Source organism: Schistocerca piceifrons, chromosome 4, assembly GCF_021461385.2.
Source record: "Schistocerca piceifrons isolate TAMUIC-IGC-003096 chromosome 4, iqSchPice1.1, whole genome shotgun sequence".
Taxonomy (NCBI): domain Eukaryota; kingdom Metazoa; phylum Arthropoda; class Insecta; order Orthoptera; family Acrididae; genus Schistocerca; species Schistocerca piceifrons.
The window spans coordinates 461381869-461393543 of record NC_060141.1 but is presented as its reverse complement, the minus strand read 5'-3'; the positions used below and the strand labels follow the sequence as shown (position 1 = coordinate 461393543).

General features: G+C 44.4%; 1 non-coding gene across 1 annotated transcript; it reads left to right on the top strand.

The window, feature by feature from the left end:
• The first annotated feature begins 11104 nt into the window (after positions 1 to 11104).
• On the top strand, positions 11105 to 11177 carry Trnaa-cgc. Its single transcript has one exon. It is a non-coding gene; the product is annotated as a tRNA-Ala (tRNA).
• The last annotated feature ends 498 nt before the right edge of the window (positions 11178 to 11675 follow it).

Sequence of the window (11675 nt, the reverse complement as noted above, 5' to 3'; positions counted from 1 at the left end):
TCCATAAACAGCCCTTTTCAATCTATCCCAGGCATGTCCGATAGGGTTCATGTCTTGAGAAGATGCTGGCCACTCTAGTCGAGCGATGTCGTTATCCTGAAGGAAGCCATGAACAAGATGTGCACGATTGTCGTCCATGAAGACGAATGCCTTGCCAATATGCTGCCGATATGGTTGCATTATCGGTCGGAGGGTGGCATTCACGTATCGTACAGCCATTACGGCGCCTTCCATGACCACCAGCGGCGTACGTCGGCCCCACATAATGCCACCCCAAAACATCAGGACCATCCACCTTGCTGCTTTCGCTGGACAGTATGTCTAAGGCGTTCAGTCTGACCGGGTTGCCTCCAAACACGTCTCCGACGATTGTCTGGTTGAAGGCATATGCGACACTCATCGGTCAAGAGAACGTGATGCCAATCCTGAGCGGTACATTCGGCATGTTGATGGGCCCGTCTGTACCGCGGTGCATGCTGTCGTGGTTGCAATGATGGACCTCGCGATGGACGTAGGGAGGGAAGTTGTGCATCATGCAGCCTATTGCGCACAGTTTGAGTCGTAAGACGACGTCCTGTGGCTGCACGAAAAGCATTACTCAACGTGGTGGCGTGCTTTCAGAGTTCCCCCTCGCCATAATCCGTAGGTAGCGGTCATCCACTGCAGTAGTAGCCCTTGCGTGGCATGAACGAGGCATGTCATCGACAGTTCCTCTCCGAACAACATCTCTGTGGTTCACTCCGAGACGCCTGGACACTTCTACATCTACATCCATACTCCGAAAGCCACCTGTCGGTGTGTGGTGGAGGGTATTTTGTGTACCTCTATCGGTTCTCCCTTCTATTCCAGTTTCGTATTGTTCGTGGAAAGAAAGATTGTCGGTATGCCTCTGTGTGGGCTCTAATCTCTCTGACTTTATCCTCATGGGCTCTTCGCGAGATATAAGTAGGAGGGAGCAATACTCGGTGAAGTATGTTCTCGAAACTTCAACAAAAGCCCGTACCGAGCTACTGAGCGTCTCTCCTGTAAAGTCTTCCACTGGAGTTTATCTATCATCTGCGTAACGCTTTCGCGATTACTAAATGATCCTGTAACGAAGCGCGCTGCTCTCCGTTGGATCTTCTCTATCTCTTCCATCAACCCCATCTGGTACCAATCCCACACTGCTGAGCAATATTCAAGCAGTGGGCGAACAAATGTACTGTAAACTACTTCCTTAGTTTTCGGATTGCATTTCCTTAGGATTCTTCCAATGAATCTCAGTTTTGCATCTGCTTTACCGACGATCAACTTTATACGATCATTTCATTTTGTTGCTAAATGATAAAGGATCTTTCTTTCTATGTATTCGCTGCACATTACACTTGTCTACATTGAGATTCAATTGCCATTCCCTGCACCATACGTCAATTCGTTGCAGATTCTCCTGCATTTCAGTACAATTTTCCATTGTTACTCACCATCGGTGAGTATGTAAATAATGAAAGTTCAAATGGCTCTGAGCACTATGCGACTTAACTTCTGAGGTCATCAGTCGCCTAGAACTTAGAACTACTTAAACTAACTAACCTAAGGACATCACACACATCCATGCCCGAGGCAGGATTCGAACCTGCAACCGTAGAGGTCGCTCGGCTCCAGACTGTAGCGCCTAGAACCGCACGGCCACTCCGGCAATTCCCTGTGACAGGAAGTACGGCCGCCAGAGTGCATTGGTGTTGCTCGTGTTTAATGTTGAGTAATTATTGTGATTACCCGTACCCGTGGTCTAGGGGTAGAGTCTTTGATTCATAATCAAAACGTCTTCGGTCCCGGGTTCGATCCCCGCCACTGCCTAAATTTTGATAAATAATCAGCATTGGCGGCCGAAGACTTCCGGCATAAGGAGTCAGCCTCATTCTGCCTTGTCAAAGAGGGTGGAGGAGCGGATAGAGATTCAGGGCACTCTCTCGTCCTAGGGGTGGGAAATTGCCCCTAAAGGCGGAAGAATCAGCAATGATCAACGACATGAGGACGCAGAAGGCAATGGAAACCACTGCATTAAAGACACGTAACGTGTATCCACAGGACATGTGGCCTGTAATTGGAGAAGTGTCATGGTGATCTCTCCATTGGAAAAAGATTCCGGCATAGTCCCCCATTCGGATCTCCGGGAGGGGACTGCCAAGGGGGAGGTTACCATGAGAAAAAGATTGAATAATCTACGAAAGGATAACGTTCTACGAGTCGGGGCGTGGAATGCCAGAAGCTTGGACGTGGTAGGGAAACTAGAAAATCTGAAAAGGGAAATGCAAAGGCTCAATCTAGATATAGAATGGGTCAGTGGAAGGAAGACAAGTATTTCTGGTCAGATGAGTATCGGGTAATATCAACAGCAGCAGAAAATGGTATAACAGGTGTAGGATTCGTTATGAATAGGAGATAGGGCAGAGGGTGTGTTACTGTGAACAGTTCAGTGACCGGGTTGTTCTAATCAGAATCGACAGCAGACCAACACCGACAACGATAGTTCAGGTATACATGCCGACGTCGCAAGCTGAAGATGAACAGATAGAGAAAGTGTATGAGGATATTGAAAGGGTAATGCAGTATGTAAAGGGGGACGAAAATCTAATAGTCATGGGCAACTGGAATGCAGTTGTAGGGGAAGGAGTAGAAGAAAAGGTTATATGAGAATATGGACTTGGGACAGGGAATGAAAGAGGAGAAAGACTTATTGAGTTCTATAACAAGTTTCAGCCAGTAATAGCGAATACCCTGTTCAAGAATCACAAAAGGAGGAGGTGTACTTGGAAAAGGCCGGGAGATACGGGAAGATTTCAATTAGATTACATCATGGTCAGACAGAGATACCGAAATCAGATACTGGATTGTAAGGCGTGCCCAGGAGCGGATATAGACTCAGATCACAATATACACTCCCGGAAATTGAAATAAGAACACCGTGAATTCATTGTCCCAGGAAGGGGAAACTTTATTGACACATTCCTGGGGTCAGGTACATCACATGATCACACTGACAGAACCACAGGCACATAGACACAGGCAACAGAGCATGCACAATGTCGGCACTAGTACAGTGTATATCCACCTTTCGCAGCAATGCAGGCTGCTATTCTCCCATGGAGACGATCATAGAGATGCTGGATGTAGTCCTGTGGAACGGCTTGCCTTGCCATTTCCACCTGGCGCCTCAGTTGGACCAGCGTTCGTGCTGGACGTGCAGGCCGCGTGAGACGACGCTTCATCCAGTCCCAAACATGCTCAATCGGGGACAGATCCGGAGATCTTGCTGGCCAGGGTAGTTGACTTACACCTTCTAGAGCACGTTGGGTGGCACGGGATACATGCGGACGTGCATTGTCCTGTTGGAACAGCAAGTTCCCTTGCCGGTCTAGGAATGGTAGAACGATGGGTTCGATGACGGTTTGGATGTACCGTGCACTATTCAATGTCCCCTCGACGATCACCAGTGGTGTACGGCCAGTGTAGGAGATCGCTCCCCACACCATGATGCTGGATGTTGGCCCTGTGTGCCTCGGTCGTATGCAGTCCTGATTGTGGCGTTCACCTGCACGGCGCCAAACACGCATACGACCATCATTGGCACCAAGGCAGAAGCGACTCTCATCGCTGAAGACGACACGTCTCCATTCGTCCCTCCATTCACGCCTGTCGCGACACCACTGGAGGCGGGCTGCACGATGTTGGGGCGTGAGCGGAAGACGGCCTAACGGTGTGCGGGACCGTAGCCCAGCTTCATGGAGACGGTTGCGAATGGTCCTCGCCGATACCCCAGGAGCAACAGTGTCCCTAATTTGCTCGGAAGTGGCGGTGCGGTCCCCTACGGCACTGCGTAGGATCCTACGGTCTTGGCGTGCATCCGTGCGTCGCTGCGGTCCGGTCCCAGGTCGACGGGCACGTGCACCTTCCGCCGACCACTGGCGACAACATCGATGTACTGTGGAGACCTCACGCCCCACGTGTTGAGCAATTCGGCGGTACGTCCACCCGGCCTCCCGCATGCCCACTATACGCCTTCGCTCAAAGTCCGTCAACTGCACATACGGTTCACGTCCACGCTGTCGCGGCATGCTACCAGTGTTAAAGACTGCGATGGAGCTCCGTATGCCACGGCAAACTGGCTGACACTGACGGCGGCGGTGCACAAATGCTGCGCAGCTAGCGCCATTCGACGGCCAACACCGCGGTTCCTGGTGTGTCCGCTGTGCCGTGCGTGTGATCATTGCTTGTACAGCCCTCTCGCAGTGTCCGGAGCAAGTATGGTGGGTCTGACACACCGGTGTCAATGTGTTCTTTTTTCCATTTCCAGGAGTGTAGTAGTGATGAAGAGTAGGCTGAAGTTTAAGACATTAGTCAGGAAGAATCAATACGCAAAGAAGTGGGACACGGAAGTACTAAGGAATGACGAGATACGTTTGAAGTTCTCTAACGCTATAGATAAAGCAATAAGGAATAGCGCAGTAGGCAGTACAGTTGAAGAGGAACGGACATCTCTAAAAAGGACCATCACAGAAGTTGGGAAGGAAAACATAGCTGCGAAGAAACCATGGGTAACAGAAGAAATACTTCAGTTGGTTGATGAAAGGAGGAAGGACAAACATGTTCCGGGAAAATCAGGAATACACAAATGCAAGTCGCTGAGGAATGAAATAAATAGGAAGTGCAGGGAAGCTAAGACGAAATGGCTGCAGGAAAAATGTGAAGACATCGAAAAAGATACGATTGTCGGAAGGACAGACTCAGCATACAGGAAAGTCAAAACAACCTTTGGTAACATTATAAGCAACGGTGGTAACATTAAGAGTGCAACGGGAATTCCACTGTCAAATGCAGAGGAGAGAGCAGATAGGTGGAAAGAATACATTGAAAGTCTCTATGAGGGTGAAGATTTGTCTGATGTGATAGAAGAAGAAACAGGAGTCGATTTAGAAGAGATAGGGGATCCAGTATTAGAATCGGAATTTAAAAGAGCTTTGGAGGGCTTACGGTCAAATAAGGCAGAAGGGATAGATAACATTCCATCAGAATTTCTAAAATCATCGGGGGAAGTGGCAACAAAACGACTATTCACGTTGGTGTGTAGAATATATGAGTCTGGCGACATACCATCTGACTTTCGAAAAGCATCATCCACACAATTCCGAAGAAGGCAAGAGCTGACAAGTGCGAGAATTATCGCACAATCAGCTTAACAGCTCATGCATCGAAGCTGCTTACAAGAATAATATACAGAAGAATGGAAAAGAAAATTGAGAATGCGCTAGGTGACGATCAGCTTGGCTTTAGGAAAAGTAAAGGGACGAGAGAGGCAATTCTGACGTTACGGCTAATAATGGAAGCAAGGCTAAAGAAAAATGAAGACACTTTCATAGGATTTGTCGACCTGGAAAAAGCGTTCGACAATATAAAATGGTGCAAGCTGTTCGAGATTCTGAAAAAAGTAGGGGTAAGCTATAGGGAGAGACGGGTCATATACAATATGTACAACAACCAAGAGGGAATAATAAGAGTGGACGATCAAGAACGAAGTGCTCGTATTAAGAAGGGTGTAAGACAAGGCTGTAGCCTTTCGCCCCTACTCTTCAATCTGTACATCGAGGAAGCAATGATGGAAATAAAAGAAAGGTTCTGGAGTGGAATTAAAATACAAGGTGAAAGGATATCAATGATACGATTCGCTGATGACATTTCTATCCTGAGTGAAAGTGAAGAAGAATTAAATGATCTGCTGAACGGAATGAACAGTCTGATGAGTACACAGTATGGTTTGAGAGTAAATCGGAGAAAGACGAAGGTAATGAGAAGTAGTAGAAATGAGAACAGCGAGAAACTTAACATCAGGATTGATGGTCACGAAGGCAGTGAAGTTAAGGAATTCTGCTACCTAGGCAGTAAAATAACCAATGACGGACGGAGCAAGGAGGACATCAAAATCAGACTCGCTATGGCAAAAAAGGCATTTCTGGCCAAGAGAAGTGTACTAATATCAAATACCGGCCTTAATTTGAGGAAGAAATTTCTGAGGATGTACGTCTGGAGTACAGCATTGTATGGTAGTGAAACATGGACTATGGGAAAACCGGAACAGAAGAGAATCGAAGCATTTGAGATGTGGTGCTATAGACGAATGTTGAAAATTAGGTGGACTGATAAGGTAAGGAATGAGGAGGTTCTACGCAGAATCGGAGAGGAAAGGAATATGTGGAAAACACTGATAAGGAGAAGGGACAGGATGATAGGACATCTGCTAAGACATGAGGGAATGACTTCCATGGTACTAGAGGGAGCTGTAGAGGGCAAAAACTGTAGAGGAAGACAGAGATTGGAATACGTCAAGCAAATAATTGAGGACGTAGATTGCAAGTGCTACTCTGAGATGAAGAGGTTAGCACAGGAAAGGAATTCGTGGCGGGCCGCATCAGTAGACTGATGACAAAAAAAAAAAAAGAAAATCATTGTGAAGAGTACGAAGGTGCCACGTATTCCCGTGAGATAGCGTTATCAGCAACTGACGGAGTTTGAAATGGGGTCCTTTGTGGAGGTATTTGGCTGGTCGAATCCTGCAGTCCCCTGATTTGTGTGAGAGTGGCTCAGAGTTGGACTGAATAGGAACACGTGTATAGGAGTACTCATCAAAGCTCTGGTCGACCACGTGTGACCACCACAAGAATGGATCGTCGTATTGTGCAACCCACTCACATCTACACCTGCCTTCGGAGGACAAGTACTGGGCTCCCCCCCTCCCGCCCCATGTTCTGTTTCATTCTGCTCCATTGATCGGAGATTAGCAGCAGCCACACTAAGGTATTACTGTTCCACGCGTAAGCTTCTGTTAAACCACAACACAAGCGGCTTCGTTTGAAATGGTGCCGTGACCTCGAAACGTGGACTGCTGATGAATGGCGTTGCAGTGTGACCAATGGGAATCGCGGTTCTGTACTGCCCGTTTTTTTTTTCCTTTTCTTTCCAATCTCTATCTTCCACTACAGTTTTTACCCTCTACAGCACACACTAATTCCATGGAAGTTTTAACACATATTGTACCATCCTGTCCCTTCTTCTTGTCAGTGTTTTCCATATATTCGTTTCCTCGGCGATTCTGCGGAGAACTTCCTCATTTCTTATCAGTCCACTGGACTTTCAGCCAGTGCTAGTTTAATTTTTATGTCCTCCTCTCTCCGTCCATCGTGGGTTATTTTGCTACCAACGTAGTTAAATTCCTTAACTTCATCCGCTTGTTGATAATAAAATGTGATGTTATCTTTCTCGTTCTTGTCATTTCTGCTACTTCCCGTTACTTTCGTCTTTCTTAGATTTACTGCATCTTGTATCATTATACGTCATCGAATGCTTTTTGCAGGTCCAAAAATCCTTTGAAAGTGTCTTGATTTTTCTTCAGTCCCGCTTCTGTTATCAATCCCAACTTTACAATCCCTCCCTCGTGCCTTTATCTGTCCTAAAGGCAAACTGATCTGCATCTAACAGAGCTTCAGTTTTCATTCCATTCTTCTGTTTGTTATTCTTCTCAGCGACTCAGGCGCATGAGCTGTCATGCTGACTGTGTGATAATTCGCGCACTTGTAGGCTTTGCAATCTTTAGAATTATGTGGATGATGTTTTTCCGAAAGTCTGATGGTATGTCGCCAGATTCGTACATCCAACACCAATGTGAATAATAGTTTGGTTGCCACTTTCCCGAATGATTTTAGAAATTCTGATGGAATGTTATCTAACGCTTCTGCCTTATTTTATCTTAAGTCAACCAAACCTCTTTTAAATTCCGATTCTAATACATGATCCCCTATCTCTTCTCTGTCTATCACTTCATCAGATAAGTCCTGCCCCTTACAGAGGCCTTTAATGTACTCTTTCCACATCCGCTCGCTCCTCTGAATTTAACAGTGGAAGTCTCATTGCACTCTTGATGTTACCATCCTTCCATTTAATTTCACCGATGGCTGTTTGGACTTTTCTGTATTCTGAGTTAGTCCTTCTGACAGTTATCTCTTTGTCGATTTTTTCACGTTTTTCCATTTTGCCCTCAGACTTCCGTACACTTCCTCTGTATTTCATTCGTAAGTGACTTTTATTTCTGTATCCCTGAATTTCCCTGAGCATTTTTGTACTTCCTTCTTTCGTCGATCAGAAGAGATAGTTCTTTTATTATCAATGGTGTCTTCGCATTTACGTTCCTTGTACCTATGTTTTTGTTTCCAACTTCCGTGATAGCTGTTTTTCTATATGGCCATTCCTTTTCAACAGAACTATTCATCATAGCATTATCTATAGCTTCTGACAACTTCAAGCGTACCTCTTCATTCCATATTATCTCACTTCTTTGCGCTTTGATTCTTCCCTGACTAGTGTCTTAAACTTCAGCCTTTTCTTCACCATTTCTGAATTGTGATCTCAGTCTATATCTGCTCATAGGTATGCATTATAATTCAATATTTGATTTCCCGTATGCCCTGACCTTTTCCAATTATACCTCCCACTCTTGTTGTTCTTGAACAGAGTATTCGCTGTACTAGTTGAAATTTATTGCAGGACTGAGTCTTTCTCCTCTCTCATTCCTACAACCAAGTCCATATTTGTCGTAATCATTTCTCCTACTTCTTCCACTACAGCCGTATTCCAGTCTCTCATGATTATTCCATTTTCGTCTCCCTTTACGAACTGAGCTATCCGTTCAATATCATCGTATAATTCCTCTATCTCTTCAACTTCTGCTCGCCACATCGGTTTATACCTTTGACCTATTGTTGTCGGTTTTGGTTTGATGTCAATTCTGATGAGAACAACCCCATCACATTTTGATGAGAACAACCCTACCACTCACCTGTTGACAGTAATTTTTCTCGTTGTCTTTCCTTCCTATTCATTACGAATCCTATTCCAGTTGTACCATTCGCTGCTGCTATTCATATCACCCTATACTTGCCTGAACATAAATTCTTGTTTTCTTTCCTTTTCACTTCACGGAGCCGCACTGAATCTAGGTTGAGCCTTAGCATTTCGGTTTTCAAATTTCCTAGCATCTCTACCATGTTGAAAATTCTGACTTTCCTTTCCCCACGTGTAGAACGTCATCTTATCGTTCGATATTCAGTTCCCTCTCGGAGACTAGTCCGGAATCTTTTGCCAGTGGATACATCACCATAACTCATTTTCAATGACAGGAAACATGTCTTGTACACGTTATGTGTCTTTTATGCAGTGGTTTCCATTGCCTTCTGCATCCTCCCAGCGTTAACCATTGCTGGTTCTTCCGCATTTTAAGGACAGTTTCCCACCCCGAGGGAAAGAAAGTGCCCTAAGTGTCTGTCCGTTCCTCCGCCCTCTTTGACCGAGCCATTGGTAGAACGAGAGTGACTTCTTATGCCGGCAGTCTTCAGCCGCCATTGCTGATGATTGTTATCCAGTGTTTAAGCAGTGGCTATACTTGAACCAAGCACAAGGAACGTTTTGACTACCAGTCAAAGACGCTACCACCAGACCACGGGCAGCTAGTAGTGTCAATATCAGTACAGATTTTCTCACGTGCACCCTTATGATGATACATTCGACTGAGACACTTTACGCAACTCAGGGCACAATGCCTTACAGCATGCTAAAGTTATTCTCTCCGATTTTATTCTCAGGGGAAAGAGGACTCACGCAAAATTGATATTTTGATTCCTCTTCCCCAAAAATGGGATGGACCATATGTGTTTAAGTTGTGAATGCAGTCTTTCACTGGTTAACTACACAGGACAGAATCTGGAGAGCGTAATGAATCGCACTTTGTCTGGGTATTAGAATACAGAAAGCTTCTTAATCGCTTCCAGGCTGGGTTCATTGACACGACTCCACTGTTGGTGATCTCATGCTACTAGAGACCGTTATACACAGTAAGTTCTACGACGACATTAACTAATAGGTATCTGCTGTCGATATCGAACAGTTAAAATTCAGAACATGCATTACAGGTACAAAAAAGGTGTCGATACAGAACTGCAAGTTAACGGTCATAACTAGAAGCACACTAGCCTACAAAGAATTTATATAGCAATTTTCAAGAAACTTAATTGGTGGAAATCTTGCAGTGCTGAGAAATTCCCCCTACCTGCAAAAAGTTGATTGACATACGAAAAAATATTCTTAAGTATAATATATAAACAATATCATACAAATAATTTTTAAAAAAGCTTTAAAAGAACTTGAAACCGCCTCTAGAATGCCTGAAAAATTACTTTGAGGCATATCTACGGATATCTCCATGGATGAGGCTTCATGCATTTTTTATGGGCTACCTGTCCCCCATTATTTTAGTCATAGCGGCCGTGATGTCACTGTAAACAAGGGATACCTTGGGCGCATTGTTTTGAGACTAACACGTATTTAGTAACTCTGAATATCATAATTTTAACAAACCCAGTGTAGGTCCTCCTTACCCAAACACGGATTTCCAGTATACACACCTATACCCAGCCTCTCAGCAACCACACGGCATTTCCAACCTACTATTAAGAGAATGAAGTAATGGGCGCGAAGAAGAAATTAACCGTGTACAGAAACATTTGTATTTCTTTCTATTAATCGTTCACATCGCTTGTTTAACAATCGAGAAATTAGAATGAATGGCCCCATCCTTACAAACGTCTTTTGTAATATACTAACAGTGCTCCATCTTTGTACACTGCATTTCATGCAAAGACAACTGTATGATTCACTTTTGAGCTAATGTTTGAGCAGAACGAAACAAGACTCCATAAAAATTACATAGCTGATTTGTATCAGACTTTTCATAGCCAAAGAAAGAATGGGAAATGGAGAAATGAGGTATGAAATCGACCAACGTGAAGTCCAGTTTTCCAAAAAAGATTAACTGCTTGTAATTTATTAGGATAATTAAGAAAAAGTTATAATTAAAAATGAAATAGAAATAAGTCAAAGGTTTTGTGAAATGATGCCATAGAATAATGCTCGAAATCAGGTACAGTATATGTATCTCAATATATCCGGGAGTACTCTTTAAAACTCTAAGTTAAGCACTAAACTTAAGCTTCTCAGTAGACACCTTATCTAATTTGATTTACCGAGCGAGATGGCGCAGTGGTTAGCACACTGGACTCGCATTCGGGAGGACGACGGTTCAATCCCGTCTCCTGCCATCCTGATTTAGGTTTTCCGTGATTTCCCTAAATCGCTTCAGGCAAATGCCAGGATGGTTCCTTTGAAAGGGCACGGCCGATTTCCTTCCCCATCTTTCCCTCACCCGAGCTTGCGCTCTGTCTCAAATGACCTCGTTGTCGACGGGACGTTAAATACTAATCTCCTCCTCTCTCTCCTCTAATTTGATTTATTTCATACCTTTAGAGAAATCATTCCACAAAAGATCTGGCCGCTTTTTTGCAAAATTTCTTATTTTTATTGATCTGAAGGTTGCCGATGCCAGCAGAAACATTCTGTTACTGTGAAACATCTTTTAGCTATGTTAGGAAATAAACATGTTGAAAATCGTCTGTAAATCACGATTTTTGTGTCTACTATGACAGTAATGTGATGTATAGAAATTACTGGAAAGAGACGGCAACAATTTCGAGCAAACACTGTTGGATGTTATAACGAAACTGGACCTCGTCTACAATTATTTTGGAATTTTAGGTAGA